Genomic DNA, 19,502 nt, shown 5'->3' on the forward strand with positions numbered 1-19,502 from the left:
TATAAACCTAAAGTAAATTACTCAACACAACTAATGTAACAAGTGATTTCTCCAAATTCAGCACGAAATGCCATTTTTACTACTGCTCCAGTTTCACTTCCTTAATGACAAGCTTCATTAGTACTTAGTAGAGTCCCTCTGGCTGTCACGACCTGCTGCAAACATGAAGCAAATCCAGACATCAGCTTCTGGCAGTGTCCTGAGGGGTCTTAGTCCTTTCCTCTTGGGCAACGGCCTCCTGTTAACTAATACTCTTGGGGCAAGATGGATTCAATTAAAAAAACCCTAGGAGAAAACGTCATGTGTTCTGTGAATAAGATTAAGCTTGGGCTTCATTAGACCTTCCAAAAGGACAACAATACCAAGAATACCTCACAGTCCACCAAAGCTTGGTCTCAAAAGAAGTCCTGGAAGATTCTGGAGTGGTCATCACAGTCACCTGCCTTGAACCCCAAAGAAAAACTTTGGTGGGATGTGAAGAAGGGAGGAGCAGCAGAGAAACCCAAAATTATTAGTGACCTGCAGGCCATTGCCCATGAGGAATAGGCTAAGGTTCCCCATAATGCTGCCAGTAGCTGGTGTCCAGCCAGGGGCGCTGTGAGGGTTCGTGTGAGAGGGGGGCCTGCCAACACCAGCGCCTATTTCAGCTGGATGTTTGTCTGAGGACCCACATCAGGCTGAAATGTATTTCAGCTCACTGACTCCCTAAACTGCAATGCGCGCTACCGGTCAATCAAGCAATCAAGTCCGGAAGCTGATGTCGGCATGCCCGTCATTGACGACAGGTGGCAGTGATGTCATGTGCTGCCAAGTGGGCACATCTAAGTCAGTTGCAGGATGTAAAAGAGGCTCCACAAGTCATGGAAGTAGGGGAAGGTAAGAAGAATCGTTTATTTTATTTTTTTATGGGAAGGAACCCTGAATGGGCTATATTGTACCAGGAAGGGGGGAATTTTTAATGAATGGGCCAGGATGGAGGTCAGAATACCAGGGTGGGGCCCAGGAAGGGAGACATTATTGGAAGCGACCCACGATGGGGGACATTATAACAAGAAGGGGCCCAGGATGGGGGACATTATACCAGGAAGGGGCCCAGAATGGGGGACATTATAACTAAAAGGGGCCTAGGATGGAGGACATTATACCAAGATGGGGAACATTTTTAATGAATGGGTGTTATGATGACCTGGTGGTTAGGAGCACTAGGAATGACCTGATGAGCAAACTAGTAATACAGGACAAGCTCTGGGAAGTGGGAGCTCTGCTGACCGCAACCCCTAATCCTATCACAAACAACTAGAAATAGCCGTGGAGCGTACCTGACTCTGCCTAGACGCCTCTTCACAGCCTAAGAGCTAACTACCCCTAAAGATAGAAAATAAAGCCTAACTTGCCTCAGAGAAATTCCCCAAAGAAATAAGCAGCCCCCCACAAATATTGACTGTGAGTTAAGATGGAAGTCACAAACACAGGAATGAAATAGGTTTCAGCAAAGGAGGCCGGACTTAACTAAACAGACTGAGGATAGAAAAGGTATCTTTGCGGTCAGCATAAAAAACTACCAAAAAACCACGCAGAGTGTGCAAAAGAGACCCCCGCACCGACTCACGGCGTGGAGGTGCCACTCTGCATCCCAGAGCTTCCAGCTAGCTGGGCCAAATCATGATAGCAAGCTGGACAAGAAAAACAGTGGTAAACAAATAAGCTAGCAGGGACTTAGCTTTTGCTGGAGTAGACAGGTCATCTGAGAGATCCAAAAGAGAACTGAACCAGTACTAGAACATTGACAGCTGGCATCAAGTAATGATCTAAGTGGAGTTAAATAGAGCAGCAGCCTAGAACTAAACGAGGTCAGCTGAGGAAAGAACCTCAGAGCCAGCAGCTCCACTCACAGCCACCAGAGGGAGTGAATGGACAGAACTCACCGAAGTACCATTCATAACCACCGGAGGGAGTTCGAGAACAGAATTCACAACAGTACCCCCCCCCTTGAGGAGGGGTCACCGAACCCTCACCAGAGCCCCCAGGCTGCTCAGGACGAGCCAAATGAAAGGCACGAACAAGATCGGCAGCATGAACATCAGAGGCAACCACCCAGGAATTATCCTCCTGACCATAACCTTTCCACTTGACTAGGTACTGAAGTTTCCGTCTCGAAATACGAGAATCCAAAATCTTCTCCACTACATACTCCAACTCCCCCTCAACCAACACCGGGGCAGGAGGGTCGACGGAGGGAACCACAGGAGCCACATATCTCCGCAACAACGACCTATGGAACACATTATGGATGGCGAAAGAAGCTGGAAGGTCCAAACGAAATGACACAGGATTAAGAATTTCCAAAATCTTATAAGGACTAATGAAACGAGGCTTAAACTTAGGAGACGAAACCTTCATAGGAACATAACGAGACGATAACCAAACCAAATCCCCAACACGAAGTCGGGGACCAACACAGCGACGGCGGTTAGCGAAACGCTAAGCCTTCTCCTGGGACAATGTCAAATTGTCCACCACATGAGTCCAAATCTGCTGCAACCTGTCCACCACAGAATCCACACCAGGACAGTCCGAAGGCTCAACCTGTCCTGAAGAAAAACGAGGGTGGAAACCAGAATTACAGAAAAAAGGCGAAACCAAAGTGGCCGAGCTGGCCCGATTATTAAGGGCGAACTCAGCCAAAGGCAAAAAGGACACCCAATCATCCTGATCAGCAGAAACAAAGCATCTCAGATATGTCTCCAAAGTCTGATTGGTTCGTTCGGTTTGGCCATTTGTCTGAGGATGGAAAGCTGAAGAAAAAGACAAATCAATGCCCATCTTAGCACAAAAGGACCGCCAAAACCTCGAAACAAACTGGGAACCTCTGTCAGACACGATGTTCTCCGGAATGCCATGTAAACGAACCACGTGCTGGAAAAATAATGGAACCAAATCAGAGGAGGAAGGCAATTTAGGCAAAAGTACCAAATGGACCATCTTAGAGAAGCGATCACAAACCACCCAGATAACCGACATCCTTTGAGAGACAGGGAGATCTGAAATAAAATCCATGGAAATATGCGTCCAGGGCCTTTTTAGGACCGGCAAGGGCAAAAGCAACCCACTGGCTCGAGAACAGCAGGGCTTAGCCCGAGCACAAGTCCCACAGGACTGCACAAAAGAACGCACATCCCGTGACAAGGAAGGCCACCAAAAGGATCTAGCCACCAAATCCCTGTTACCAAAGATTCCAGGATGACCAGCCAACACAGAACAATGAACCTCAGAGATAACTCTACTAGTCCATCTATCAGGTACAAACAGTTTCTCCGCTGGGCAACGGTCAGGTCTATCAGCCTGAAACTCCTGCAGCACCCGCCGCAAATCAGGGGAGATGGCAGACAAAATTACCCCCTCTTTAAGAATACCAGCCGACTCAGGAACTCCCGGAGAATCAGGCACAAAACTCCTTGAAAGGGCATCAGCCTTCACATTCTTAGAGCCCGGAAGGTACGAAACCACAAAATCGAAGCGGGAGACAAACAGCGACCATCAAGCCTGTCTAGGATTCAACCGCTTGGCAGACTCGAGATAAGTCAGATTCTTGTGATCCGTTAAGACCACCACGCGATGCTTGGCTTCTTCAAGCCAATGTCGCCACTCCTCGAACGCCCACTTCATGGCCAACAACTCTCGATTGCCCACATCATAATTGCGCTCAGCAGGCGAAAACTTGCTAGAAAAGAAAACAAATGGTTTCATCACCGAGCCATCAGAACTTCTTTGAGATAGAACAGCCCCTGCTCCAATCTCAGAAGCATCCACCTCGACCTGAAACGGGAGCGAAACATCTGGCTGACACAACACAGGGGCAGAAGAAAAACGACGCTTCAACTCCTGAAAAGCCTCAACGGCCGCAGAGGACCAATTGACCACATCCGCACCTTTCTTGGTTAAATCAGTCAATGGTTTAACAACACTAGAAAAATTAGCGATGAAGCGACGGTAAAAATTAGCAAAGCCCAGGAATTTCTGAAGGCTCTTCACAGAAGCAGGCTGAGTCCAATCATAAATGGCCTGAACTTTAACAGGGTCCATCTCGATAGTAGAAGGGGAAAAAATGAAGCCCAAAAATGAAACCTTCTGAACTCCAAAGAGACATTTAGACCCCTTCACAAACAAGGAATTAGCACGAAGGACCTGGAACACCATTCTGACCTGCTTCACATGAGACTCCCAATCGTCCGAAAAAACCAAAATATCATCCAAATATACAATCATGAATTTATCCAGGTACCTTCGGAAGATGTCATGCATAAAGGACTGAAACACAGATGGAGCATTAGAAAGCCCAAATGGCATCACCAGGTACTCAAAATGGCCCTCGGGTGTATTAACGCTAGAAGTCCCAGAGACGGGTCATTTGACATTTCTACCTTTGAAACCCAGAGAAGGGTCAAATGACCTAAAGGATTTTATCTATATCTTATCTTATCTCTATTCACTGTCTTTTGTTCTGTAATTAAGGCCATTACTGTTGCACCACAGGAAGTTGTTTACTGTTTTCCATCGAGTTTACCCATGTAGTTTCAAGTTTCAAGTTAAGGTACCTTCACACGAAACGACTTTGTAACGATATCGCTAGCGATCCATGACGTTGCAGCGTCCTCGCTAGCGATATCGTTTAGTTTGACACGCAGCAGCGATCAGGAACCTGCTGTGATGTCGCTGGTCGCTAAATAAAGTCCAGAACTTTATTTGGTCGTCCGATCGCCGTGTATCGTTGTGTTTGAAAGCAAAAGCAACGATACCAGCGATATTTTACACTGGTAACCAGGGTAAACATCGGGTTACCAAGCGCAGGGCCGCGCTTAGTAACCCGATGTTTACCCTGGTTACCAGCGTAAAAGTAAAAAAAACAAACAGTACATGCTCACCTGCGCGTCCCCCAGCGTCTGCTTCCTGACACTTACTGAGCGCCGGCCCTAAAGTGAAAGTGAAAGCACAGCGGTGACGTCACCGCTGTGCTGTTAGGGCCAGAGCTCAGTCAGTGTCAGGAAGCAGACGCTGGGGGACGCGCAGGTGAGTATGTACTGTTTGTTTTTTTTACTTTTACGCTGGTAACCAGGGTAAACGTCGGGTTACTAAGCGCGGCCCTGCGCTTAGCAACCCGATGTTTACCCTGGTTACCCGGGGACCTCGGCAGCTCCCCAGTGACAGCTCCCCAGCGATCAAACAGCGACGCTGCAGCGATCGGCATCGTTGTCGCTATCGCTGCAGCGTCGCTTCGTGTGAAGGTACCTTTAGTTCTGTTCAGTTTATTGTATTTGATAATATAAAGACTATACATATTGTATTTAGTTTAGTTTTATTTGAGCAAAAAAGCGCTGAAACAATGAATCATTTTTATATATATTTTAAATAGAATAAGAAATTTTAGAGCAAGGTACAGCTGTGAGTAATGACCAGAAGCATTTGTGTCTAAGGCTATGTGCACACTTTGCGGATTCCACTGCGGATTTTTCCGCAGCGGAATTCCAAAATCCGCAGTGAAAACCCGTTGCGGTTTTTACTGCGGATTTATCGCATTTTTTACTGCGGTTTCTTCTGCGGATTTTCATCTGCAGTTTCCTATTGGAGCAGGTGAAAATCCGCAGAAAAGAAGTGACATGCTGCGGAATGTAATCCGCAGCGTTTCCGCTCGGATTTTTCCGCAGCATGTGCACAGCGTTTTTTGTTTCCCATAAGTTTACATTGTACTGTAAACTCAGGGGAAACTGCTGCGGATCCGCAGCGGTCAAAGGTACCGTTACATGTTACGATCTCGTCGACGATATAGTTAGAAATGTCACGTGATCACATCGTTCGTGCAATCAGTTTCACATCGTCCAAGAGGCGTCACATGCAACTATCTTGTTAACGATGTAAATTTTGGCTCCGCGTTAGCCTCATTGCAAACGTTTGCAGAACGATTTTCACAATGGCAGGAATAGGAGAATTTAGACCGACATCGTTCATCTCAGCGTTACACTGAACGATGCTGCACATCTTCTGACACATAATTGGACGAGGATCGTCAGATTTGAGATCCTGACCTCAAATCTGCGATCAGCGATCCAACGATGTGTTCGTCCGATATCTTCACGTTACACGCAACGATGTGAAAACGACATCGCATGAACGACGTGATCACGTGACGTTTTCAAACGATATCGTCAACGAGATCGTAACGTGTAACTGTACCTTTAGGCCTCAATCACACTAGCGAAAAAAAAATCGCAGCATGTTCATTCTTGTGCAAATTTGGCGCGAAAAAATTTCGCACAAGAGGACTGAAATTTTAGTGTGAAAAATTTACAAAAGAACAACTGTTATTTGTTTCGATGCTTTTTATTTTTTTTTAAAAACCAATAAGATTTTTTTTTCACTAAAGTGTTATTTCACACCAACATCAAACAAATAGTCACATTTTCAAGATGAGCAGTGTATAAGCGGCATGGCCAAACAAATGTGATAAAACAGTGAACAAGAAAACAATATAATCAAATTATACAACAGGGAGGGATGTTGGTGGAGGAGTGGGAAGAGGGGAGGGGGGAAAGGGTAAAGACAAATACATGGGGGTAGGGGAGTAAAGGAGCACACATCAAAGGATGCTTTTTATTTTTGTTATAAAAATGTTAAGAAAATACAAGGAATAAAACAATTCCACACATATTTTCAATAGGCTGCAGTGGGGGGGCTGTGTGTGTGTGTGTGAGTGGCATGTCCTTGTGTGACTAGCATTTCAGCACTCACTCAGCAGTCTGTCTGAACATGTTGGAACATACCTGGCACTGCCTGGGTATGTCCCTGGTACATTTGCCACACGTGTATTTGTAGCAGTCAACACATCTCTCAGTTGCACAATTGTTCGTGCATCGATGGTTGACCTGACACTTCACCCTTTTGCCAGGGCTGGGTGTGGAAGGAAGTTGCCAAAGGAGTTTCTCCTTGCGTGCCTTCTTTTCAGTCACATGACGGCCACCTAACTATTTTGCAAGCTGAACCAGGAAGTCCACCCGTCTCTCCTGCACCCCAGTGCATGCCTGATAAAGAACATGAGCATTGAGTGCTGCCATGTCAATCATGTTGTAGAACACGGCGACTGGCCATCTCCGTGTTCCTGCACGCACACTGTACTCCCGCACCATTTGGTCCATTACATCCACACCGCACTTTGTGTGGTTGTATTGTGTGACCGTGTTTGGCTTCCTTTTGTTGGTATCCTCAGTCTCAACCACGCTGTGCATGCTGCTGAGAATGTAGACGGCCTTCTTTCGTTTGGGTGCATACACTGTCAGTGTGGCACCAGTGGTTGAAAACACCTGAGTGGTGAATTCAGTGCGGTCCATCTGTCTAGCGGATTGAGGAATTTCCCAGCGACTCTTGTTGACTGTGCCGAGGATAGTGGTTTCCCGGCTAAGCAGTCGTTGTGCAAGTGACAATGATGTAAAGAAATTGTCCGTGGTTACAGTTCTGCCCTTGTCCATGAATGGTTCCATCAGCCTCATCACTACAGTTTCGGACAGTCTCTCCCCGCTGGGACGACTGGGGTCCTTGCCAAGATATGGGAGGACATTACAGATGTACTTTGATTTCAAGTCGCAAGCCACCCAAAAGTTGATGCCAAACGTGTCTGGTTTTGTTGCAATGAATTGCAGAAAACAGCAGCGAGTCTTTGACGGGAAAAGCTGTTCATGAATAGTGATGTGTCGACCAGGGTTGTAGGATGCGATGCAGTTGGTGACAAACGATCTCCACACATCGGAGATTGCAGCAAACTTATCGGTCTCCACTCGCTCACTGCGCGTGAACATGTCATCAAAGCGTAGGTGTTGCATGATGTCTTGAAAGTGGTTTTGGGTCATAGTGGCAATGATCCTTGGGTTTCCCAGGTTTGCTGACCAGCTGTCACGTAGTGATGGAACCTTGGTCACCCCCCGCAAGATAATGACTGAAATAAATGCCATTAGTTCTGGGAGACCCATGAACCAATCCACCTGCTCCATGTGACGTGCATGTTGAGTAGTCCATTCTTCAATGCTACGAAGCATGTCAAGACTGATAAAACAGAGGAAGCTCTGAAGGCGACTCTGGACACTTCGTCTGGCCTTAGCACTTGGCTCTCCATCTGTAGGGTACGGTTCTATTGGGGTCAAATGGAGATGTTTCCCCACTTGTACTTCATGCCACACTGTGCCATCTTTTGCGGTCTCTGTCAGCTCACTCGCCAACCGAGCTCTCTTTTTTGGTAGAGGCGGAGTCTCCTCATCTGCAAGATAAATAATTTCAAATAAGCATTTTGTTTTGGTTCAAAATAAAAAAGATAGGCACCACACCCACCCTGCACCGCAGCGTACTGCCCACGCACCACACCTGCCCCGCACGACCCTTATCTGCACCAACCCCTGCAAAACATAGGATCCAAATGAACAGGCAAAAAAGGGAGTGTGAAGCCAGCCTAACCTGAAGACAGCTCAGAGTCCGAATCCGGTTGAAGGACTATGTCTTCTCCATCTGAGTCAGAAGGGTTTGTGTTGCTCAGAATCAGTTCCAATGCCTCTTCAATGGTGTGCCTTCTCTCCATTTTCTTTCCTGTGAACAAAATAGGTTTCTCCCCCACAGCACATAAAGCTGCATGCAAATTTGCTAATGTAATGCAGCTGGGGGGGGTGGGCAGACACTTAGGAGCAGCTCACATTCTTTGGGTAGGGACACGCTTCAGTTCCTGATCAGTTTTCTTTCAAGATTGACACCTGTTCTGGGTTTTGGAGTCACTCCTGGGCCCTAATGGGGCCGTCACACGGGGAGATGATTCCCGGCAATGTGCGGGCGATCACGTGCGCGTGCACATCGCCGGGGCATCACTGGTGACATGACACATGCGGACAAGTCACCGGCAAATGTCTGTGAAGGATCGCCTCGGAAACAGCCTGTAGTTCAGAGGCGATCCCCGGGCCATTCTCTGGATGACTGTACCTTCTCTGCACCAACCCCTGCAAAACAGGATGCAAACGATCAGGCAAAAAAAGGCACTGTGAAGCCAGCATCTCTTTCTTGTGAGCAGCAACCCCCACACTCAGGAATAGCTTGCATTCTTCTGTTTACACCCTCTTATCATAGATAACCCCCCTGCAGATTCCTCAGGCAAGAGCACATTTACAAATGAAAGGATACTAATTAAGGTGTCAATACGGACTGAGGGTCATTTGACCCTCTCTCAGGACTTCAGGGGGATCTTGAAATTCCCGGGACTTCTAGTGTTAAATGCTGTCTTCCATTCGTCGCCCTGTTTAATATGCACAAGATTATACGCCCCTCGAAGATCTATCTTGGTGAACCAGCTAGCCCCCTTAATCCGAGCAAACAAATCAGACAGTAAAGGCAAAGGGTACTGAAATTTGACCGTGATTTTATTGAGAAGGCGGTAATCTATACAAGGTCTCAGAGAACCATCCTTCTTGGCCACAAAAAAGAACCCTGCTCCCAACGGTGATGACGACGGGCGAATATGCCTTTTCTCCAAGGACTCTTTTAAATAACTCCGCATAGCGGCGTGTTCTGGCACAGATAAATTGAACAGTCGGCCCTTCGGAAACTTACTACCAGGAATCAAATTTATAGCACAATCGCAATCCCTATGAGGAGGTAGGGCACTGGACTTGGGCTCATCAAATACATCCCGGTAATCTGACAAGAACTCAGGGACTTCGGAAGGATGGGAAGACGAAGTTGACAACAATGGGACATCCCCATGTACCCCTTGACAACCCCAACTGGATACAGACATTGATTTCCAATCCAATACTGGATTATGGACCTGTAGCCATGGCAAACCCAAAACGACCACATCATGCAGATTATGCAACACCAAAAAGCGAATATCCTCCTGATGTGCAGGAGCCATGCACATGGTCAATTGAGTCCAGTACTGAGGCTTATTCTTGGCCAAAGGCGTAGCATCAATTCCTCTCAATGGAATAGGATGCTGTAAGGGCTCCAAGAAAAAACCACAGCGCCTGGCAAACTCCAAGTCCATCAAATTCAGGGCAGCGCCTAAATCCACAAATGCCATAACAGAATAGGATGAAAAAGAGCAAATCAGAGTAAAGGACAGAAGAAATTTAGGCTGTGATAGCATGATAGCATGAGTGGAGTCACCACAGTAAAAACACAGCCCATTCTGGCGTCTGTATTCTTGCTGTTCAGCTCTGGTCAAGGTCCTATCACATTGCATAGGCTCAGGCCTCTGCTCAGAAGATACCGCCAAATGGTGCACAGTTTTGCGCTCACGTAAGCGTCGATCGATCTGAATGGCCAAGGACATAGACTCATTCAGACCAGCAGGCGTGGGAAATCCCACCATAACATCCTTAAGGGCTTCAGAAAGACCCTTTCTGAAAACTGCCGCCAGGGCACACTCATTCCACTGAGTAAGCACAGACCACTTTCTAAACTTCTGACAATATACCTCCGCTTCATCCTGACCCTGACACAAAGCCAGCAAGATTTTCTCTGCCTGATCCACTGAATCTGGTTCATCATAAAGCAACCCAAGCGCCAGAAAAAACGCATCTACATTACGCAATGCAGGATCTCCTGGCGCAAGGGAAAATGCCCAGTCTTGAGGGTCGCCACGTAGCAAAGAAATTATGATTTTTACTTGCTGAATGGGGTCACCAGAGGAGCGGGGTTTCAAAGCAAAAAACAGTCTACAATTATTTTTGAAATTCAGGAACTTAGATCTATCCCCAGAAAACAAATCAGGAATTGGAATTCTGGGTTCTAACATCGGGTTCTGAACTACATAATCTTGAATGCCTTGTACCCTTGCAGTGAGTTGATCCACACAAGAGGACAGACCTTGAATGTCCATATCTACACCTGTGTCCTGAATCACCCAGAGATTTAGGGGAAAAGAAAAGCAAAAAACGCTGCAGAGGAAAAAAAAAAATGGTCTCAGAACTTCTCTTATCCCTCTATTGAGATGCATTAACACTTTAGTGGCCAGCTGTACTGTTATGATGACCTGGTGGTTAGGAGCACTAGGAGTGACCTGATGAGCAAACTAGTAATACAGGACAAGCTCTGGGAAGTGGGAGCTCTGCTGACCGCAACTCCTAATCCTATCACAAACAACTAGAAATAGCTGTGGAGCGTACCTGACTCTGCCTAGATGCCTCTTCACAGCCTAAGAGCTAACTACCCCTAAAGATAGAAAATAAAGCCTAACTTGCCTCAGAGAAATTCCCCAAAGAAATAAGCAGCCCCCCACAAATATTAACTGTGAGTTAAGATGGAAGTCACAAACACAGGAATGAAATAGGTTTCAGCAAAGGAGGCCGGACTTTACTAAACAGACTGAGGATAGAAAAGGTATCTGTGCGGTCAGCATAAAAAACTACCAAAAAACCACGCAGAGTGTGCAAAAGAGACCCCCGCACCGACTCACGGCGTGGAGGTGCCACTCTGCATCCCAGAGCTTCCAGCTAGCTGGGCCAAATAATGATAGCAAGCTGGACAAGAAAAACAGTGGTAAACAAATAAGCTAGCAGGGACTTAGCTTTTGCTGGAGTAGACAGGTCATCTGAGAGATCCAAAAGAGAACTGAACCAGTACTAGAACATTGACAGCTGGCATCAAGTAATGATCTAAGTGGAGTTAAATAGAGCAGCAGCCTAGAACTAAATGAGGTCAGCTGAGGAAAGAACCTCAGAGCCAGCAGCTCCACTCACAGCCACCAGAGGGAGTCAATGGACAGAAGTACCATTCATAACCACCGGAGGGAGTTCGAGAACAGAATTCACAACAAATGGGTTCAGAATGGATGACATCATACCAGGGTGGGGCCCAGGAAGGGGACATTATTATTGGAAGTGACCCAGGATGGGGGACTTTATACCAGGAAGGGGCCCAGAATGGGGGACATTATAACTGAAAGGGGCCTAGGATGGAGGGCATTATACCAGGATGGGGAAAATTTTTAATGAATTGGTTCAGAATGGAAGACATCATACCAGGGTGGGGCTCAGGATGGGGGACATTATTATTGGAAGTGACCCACAATGGGGGACATTATACCAAGAAAGGCCCCAGGATGGGTGACATTATACCAGGAAGGGACCTAGGATGGTAGACATTATTACATAATGGCGAACATGTATGTTTTTATAGGATCTAGAACTCTACAAGTGCTCATACATCTGACCAACATGCAAATAGGGGCCCAGGTCTAAATTTTGTACCAGCCCATTGGTCTCGGACTAGTTATGCAAATGTGTCCGGCAGCAGATGATAACAGCCAGGGGGCTCTACTAAGTACTAAACTCATGTATCATAGAAGGGGGAATAACTCTTAGGCTGCAGTAGTAAAAGTGAATTTGGAGAAACCACTTGTTATATTAATTGTGTTGAGTTATTTACATCGTTCACGAATGGTTTATTGCAAACAGCAGAATATGTGGACATATATCACCTTTTATTTGCATTTCTGCGTTTTATGTGACGAGTGCCTTTAAGAATGATTTGTAGATCCGAATTGGCCCAGTAACTAAAGCACTAATGAGTGGGGTTTCTGAATTAATAGACTGTGAGCACAGAGGGTTAAATATTGATTAACTTTCTCTTTTGTAAATTGATCCCGTTGAGCTCAGCAAAGTGAAAACGCCCCCTTCTCTGTGAAACATAGTGCTCTCCCCAGTGGTCCTCTCCCACCCCACCCCGCCATGTGGTCGTCCTCTTAATCATTTCTCCGCAATATTAAGGCAATGCAGAAGCTCCAGGATCCCGGTGTAAATGGCGGATTAATTTACACGCCAGCGCCCTGACAATCCGTCACTGTCACAGCCCAGTAGTGAAGCCTCACCCTGATGCAGGGTGGGGACCGATGCCAGCGCTCTGCCCCATCCCTCACATTGGAGGACGTCTCCTCGCTGCAGAATGGGCTGATGCTCACAGTAAATGCAGATATCCCCCCTGCTGACTTTTTTACGATATCCTGACATTGCTGCATTTGGCATCATGACTTATCATAATGTAGCTTTCCTCCGCTGCTGAGAGGTTCTGGAAAAGAAGGGTGATCTGTACTTGTCAGTTACCAATATCATATAGGATAATGCTCCACTCGTGGGCGAAGAATAAAGGTGGCAGATGGTATTGACATACATTACGCCTAATTGTATTCATTCCCGAGGAGGGTGATGCTCAGTTTTGCACAGTTAGTACATGAAGACAGGTGCAGAGTGAAGGACTTGCGCATCCGCATTCAGATGTATGTCTCGGGGAAGGCTGGTGGGACATGTGCCCGGGGTGCAGTCTGAGGAAAAGGACCCAACAAGCCACTCTGCTTTAGCCATGGCGAGTTAAATCTATTCCATTGGTATAGGAACCGATAGTTCACTTTATAATCTAACCCTTGTATATAACTTTCATGTTCTTCCACCCGTAACATGAATAACCCAATGAACACCTGTCTTTATCACTGAATTCAGGCTTTTCATTCAGTCCCATTGCCCCCTGTCACTGTGTATACCATCCAGCCTCTCGCTCCCCCTGTGTATAACATCCTGCCCCTCACACCCAGTGTATAACATCCTGGCATTCGCCCCCTCTGTATAACATCATGCCCCTCGCCCCCCTGTATATCATCCTGCCCCTCGCCCCCCAGTGTATACCATCCTGGCACTCGCCCCCTCTGTATAACATCATGCCCCTCGCCCCCCTGTATATCATCCTGCCCCTCGCCCCCCAGTGTATACCATCCTGGCACTCGCCCCCTCTGTATAACATCATGCCCCTCGCCCCCCTGTATACCATCCTGCCCCTCGCCCCCCAGTGTATACCATCCTGCCCCTCACCCCCCAGTGTATACCATCCTGCCCCTCACCCCAGTGTATAACATTCTGCCACTCACCCCCACTGTATAACATCCAGCCCCTCGCCCCCAGTGTATACCATCCTGCCCCTCGTCCCCCCAGTGTATAACATCCTGCCCCTTGCCCCCAGTGTATAACATCCTGCCCCTCGCCCCAGTGTATAACATCCTGCCCCTCGCCCCCAGTGTATAACATCCTGCCCCTCGCCCCCAGTGTATAACATCCTGCCCCTCGCCCCCACTGTATAACATCCAGCCACTCATCCCCCAATGTATAACATCTTGCCCCTCGTCCCCCCAGTGTATAACAACCCACCCCTTGCCCCCAGTGTATACCATCCTGCCCCTCGCCCCCAGTGTATACCATCCAGCCGCTCGCTCCCCCAGTGTATACCATCCTGCCCCTCGCCCCCCAGTGTATACCATCCTGCCCCTCACCCCCCCAGTGTATACCATCCTGCCCCTTGCCCCCCAGTGTATACCATCCTGCCCCTCGCCCCCAGTGTATAACATCCTGCCCCTCGCCCCGAGTGTATACCATCCTGCCCCTCGTCCCCCCAGTGTATAACATCCTGCCCCTTGCCCCCAGTGTATAACATCCTGCCCCTCGCCCCAGTGTATAACATCCTGCCCCTCGCCCCCAGTGTATAACATCCTTCCCCTTGCCCCCACTGTATAACATCCTGCCCCTCGCCCCCTGTATACCATCCTGCCCCTCGCCCCCCCAGTGTATACCATCCTGCCCCTCGCCCCCAGTGTATAACATCCTGCCCCTCGCCCCCACTGACTGTATAACATCCTGCCCCTTGCCCCCTGTGTATACCATACTGCCCCTCGTCCCCCCAGTGTATAACATCCTGCCCCTCGCCCCCAGTGTATAACATCCTGCCCCTCGCCCCCAGTGTATAACATCCTGCTCCTCGCCCCCACTCTATAACATCCAGCCACTCATCCCCCGATGTATAACATCTGGCCCCTCGTCCCCCCAGTGTATAACAACCCACCCCTTGCCCCCAGTGTATACCATCCTGCCCCTCGCCCCCAGTGTATACCATCCAGCCGCTCTCCCCCGGTGTATAACATCCTACCCCTTGCCCCATGTGTATAACATCTGGTCATTCAACTGTAAGGGGGTGCCACATCTCTACCCCCTTAAAGGTTATACAGTAAGTCATGCTGTTATGTATATAGTATTTTGGCTACTTATTAGATAGGTACATATTTTATGTTACTGGATGCATTTGTCAGTAGTGCTAGGGTAAGTGTAGTACCCTAAATCTGACAATAGATGGGGTACAATATTATACACAGTGATGTAGGAGGGGCTGGCTGTGTTAAGAGGAAAGTGTCTTCCTGTTAGTATTTAGTAGGGCCTTGATCCCGTGTTGGGCAGAAAGCTCCGCAACTTTAAGTCTGATACCCAGCCATTCAGAGTCCTTATGGACCGAAGTACAACTGAGGTGGCAGAGTTACCGCAGTTTGGGACAGGAGCTTGGGAATTGGTCCTGGACCAGTACAGGGACACAGGTCGCTCACCATGTGGCAGATTATTGTTTAGGCCGATGCCCTCTGTACCGGGGCGAAACGGATGAGGGAATTCTCAGGAGAAGTGAGCTCACACAGGGAGGATGCTGTGTTATCGCAAGCGGTGATACGATCCCATAATGTACTGCAGGATGTAGGTGAAATCGTAGGGAGAGCGGAGAACGTGAACTGTGTGGAACCTTATGCTGATGATGTGTCTGACCAGAATGTGCTGCGACAAGCAAATAGTAAAGTTCATCATTTTAAGTTTGATAAAGACTCTGTCTCTTATTGTACAATGGATGCAGTGGAAGTTCAGCCAGCTCGATGGGACCCAGATGGTGCAGAGGGTGAAGCAAAAGGTATGCTGCAGAAAGGACATTGTTTGTATGTAACTGGGGGCCAGAGCACGTGTGGCACCCCAGGGTCCTGGTCGTCACAGTAGCATTGCTTTCCTCACGGGGAGAGTGATGTTATGTTTGGAGGCAAGAAGGGATAACTGTCACCAGGTAAACACAAGCATGCAAGACATTCACACTCCAGGCCACCAGGGGCAGCTTTTGATCCTATTTACTAGGTGACTCCCATATATGGTAGTTTGTAGGGAAAGTTAGTCAGTTCTTGCCAGGAAACAGACTGGAGCAGTATGAGGCAGAAGAGGGTGTACGGAGCTGTGTAGCCACAGTGCTGCAGCTCCTGGAAAGAGATTATATGAAAGCCAAATATATTGCAGTGAGCCGGTAGGAGAGCGAAGCACAGGAGAGAAACACCAGTGGGAGACCACCCGCGAGCAGGCTGCCTCCTTCTGAGGTGCAGAGACTGGTAGCCGGAACACCGAGGTTGTAAGAGCCTCTACGACTTACATCAGAGACCTTATCTGAAGCCATAGGCAGTAAGGGACTACAACACCACGGCTCTAGAGGAAGGCTTTGATTTCCACCTGGAAAAGGGGACTCCTGACTTGCCTCCAAGCCGGCCGGACCGTGCTTGCCCTGTGATCTGGTGCCCTGGACTGTGGCTGCCTGAAGTATTCAGTAAACAAGGTAAAGAGACTGCAAACCTGTGTCCTCGTTCTTTACTGCACCATTCACCATCTTCCATCCACACACCGGGAGCCCTGGGGATATACTTCACCTGTGGGAAGGTATACCATCTAGCTGCCATAACATCACCCCAGAGGTCCCCTTAAAGCAGCGTCGGTCCCCACTGACCGAATACCACAGGTGGCGTCACGAACATAAACTTTATTCCATTTAAAGGCCTTCCCCTTTTACATGGGAGCCCAAGGCCACGGACCGGGTCACCGCCACTGTGACATCCCCCTGTGAACTTAGGACCCGGTACCGAGTACCCCACGGCCCAGGCGGGGCGACTCACACGCATAACCAGATATCCTCTGCCTCAACTATGGCCATGGCCAGGCCACTTACGCATCCCCTTGTGTATGTGTTTTTAAAGCATGATTAAAAACGTGCAGGCTAGATATTAGTCGGATCTTCTGGGGTAGTGCATTCCAGAAAACTGGTGCAGCATGAGAGAAACCTTGGACATGGAAATGGGAGGTTCAGATTATAGAGGATGTTAGTCTTAGATCAGATGCGGAGCGGAGAGCACAGGTGGGGTGATAGAGAGTAGGGAGTATATGTAGGGTGGTGCAGAATTGTCGAGTGCTTCTTGGGTGAGTATCATACATTTGTATTATATCCTGTAGCAAATGGGCAACCAGTACAATGACTGGCACATGGTAGAGGCATCGGTGTAGTGGCTGGACAGAAATATGACCCCGGCGGCCACATTCAGGATGGATTAGAGAGGAGAAAGTTTGCTTACAGTGAGACCCATCAGTAGTGAGTTGCAATAGCCCAGACGAGAGTGAATGAGAGCGACAGTAAGAGTTTTTGCAGCTTAAAAGGTTAAAGGTCGGATTCTGAAGATGTTTTTAAGATGCAGCAAACATGAGTGAGTGATTGTATATACGGAATAAAGGAATGTTTGGGGTCAGATGTAACCCCAAGACATCAAGTGTGCCGCTTGCGAGTTATGGTTGAAGATAAAAGACCTGTTACTGTCCATCCATACTACCCATGGAGAACAACATGGCGCTGTAATGTGAATGCCAGAAATACTTCGAGTATCTTCACTTAAGACGTTTATTGCATGATGGCTGTTCCCATTACTCATATAGAGGTGAATGGAGAGTGCACATGCAAAGGCAACTTTCTGTTCATTTTCTATCTGGACGCAGTGGCCAAGGTGATTTCATAAGGCATGGGCCCTATTCTGAAGATATATGGGCCCAATAGGTAGGAAGGACCCTCTTCTACTACACAGTAATTGCTTATTATGCATAGGCCATAAACATCAAAGGTAGGAATACCCCTTTAAATCGTATTCTCCGCTGATGGTTCAGGACTATTCTAAAAAGATAATGGCTGATGGAGAACATATTTTACACAATTATACCAACATCAATACCAATGTAAGGCCACAGTGGGCACATCTAAAAGGCAATAAACCCCAAAAAAGAAGGGAAGCAAGAATAAATGCAATAACCTTTATTAGTCGACATAATAACAAACATGGTAAAACAAGGCATAGTAAAGAAGAACGTAGGACACAGGGTTCCCTCCACCACCACCAGGACCAGGTTATTAAAATGCTTGAAAGGCCACCTAGGAACATGAGCAGAGATGAAAGCCTGGGTCTGTTTCGAAAGTAAAGGGACAATCCTTGTATATCAAGGCAGACAGAATATACTAAGCCTAATGCAGATATCTATAAATGCGCACTGCACAGTGACTTGTCCCTCCCCCGAGGAGTTCCCAGTGAGATTCCTTCCTGTTCATTGTACTATTATATTCTGTAGCGTATCGGCAGATGCTGTAGTGGGGGCACACATATCCTTTTGGACACTACCCTGGTGTGCTATTTGGAAACAAGTTCTGACCCAACTAAATTTCTTACACTTCTCCCAAATTGGATGCCCTTATTGGTTTGATCAATGACACCATTTTGGTAGTTGATCAACTCTGATTTGGCTCCTGTACTCGTCTTCTCCTGAGTACATATTTGGATCTGATTTTGTTCTAATTGGGTTATCAGTAGCTACTTCACAGATACAACCCAAGAAACCATACGGCAAAGGTCAGACCCCTGTACTTGGATGATGAATATAAGTGGCTGATAGGTGGTTATTCTTTTCTTCCCACTGGTCAGTAGCTACTTCACAGACACAACCCAAGGACCCCTAGAGCAAAGGTCAGACCCCTGTACTTGGATGATGAATGCAGGTGGCTGATAGGCGGTTATTCTTTCTTTCCCATAGGTCAGTAGCTACGTTACAGACACAACCCAAGGACCCCTACAGCAAAAGTCAGACCGCTGTACTTGGATGATGAGTATAGGTGGCCGACAGGTGGTTATTTTCTTCCCACTTGTGAATAGCTATTTCGCAGACACAACCCAAGGACCCCTGCATGTGGATGAATATATTTTGCATATACGTGGCTATTTACTTTCCCACTGGTCAGTAGCTACTTCGCAGACACAACCCAAGGACCCCTACAGCAAATATCAGACCCCTGCACGTGGATGAACACAGGATGCATATACTTGGCTATTCTTTGCTTTCCCACTGGTCAGTAGCTACTTCACAGAGACAACCCAAGGACCGCTACAGCAAATGTCAGACTCCTACACTTGACTGATGAATATAAGTGGCTGATAGGTAGCTATTCTTTTCTTTCCATTGGTCAGGAGCTATTTCACAGACACAACCCAAGGATCCCTACAGCAAATATCAGACCCCTGCATTTAGCTGAGGAATATACGTGGCTGATGGTACCAATACATTATAGTCTATTTTTATTCTTCCCAGAGGAGGATGGTACTCAGTTTTGCATGGTTAGTACACGCATAAAGGTGAAGGCCGAAGCACTTGCCCATCCCCATTGTAATGGGGTCACACACACACACACATACACTTTGGATATTACCCTGGCATGCTGTTTGGATTAAAGTTCTGTGTTCTGACCCGACTAAGTTCCTGACCATTCTCCTGATTAACCCCTGGATACCC

Source organism: Ranitomeya variabilis, chromosome 5 (genome assembly GCF_051348905.1).
Source record: "Ranitomeya variabilis isolate aRanVar5 chromosome 5, aRanVar5.hap1, whole genome shotgun sequence".
Taxonomy (NCBI): domain Eukaryota; kingdom Metazoa; phylum Chordata; class Amphibia; order Anura; family Dendrobatidae; genus Ranitomeya; species Ranitomeya variabilis.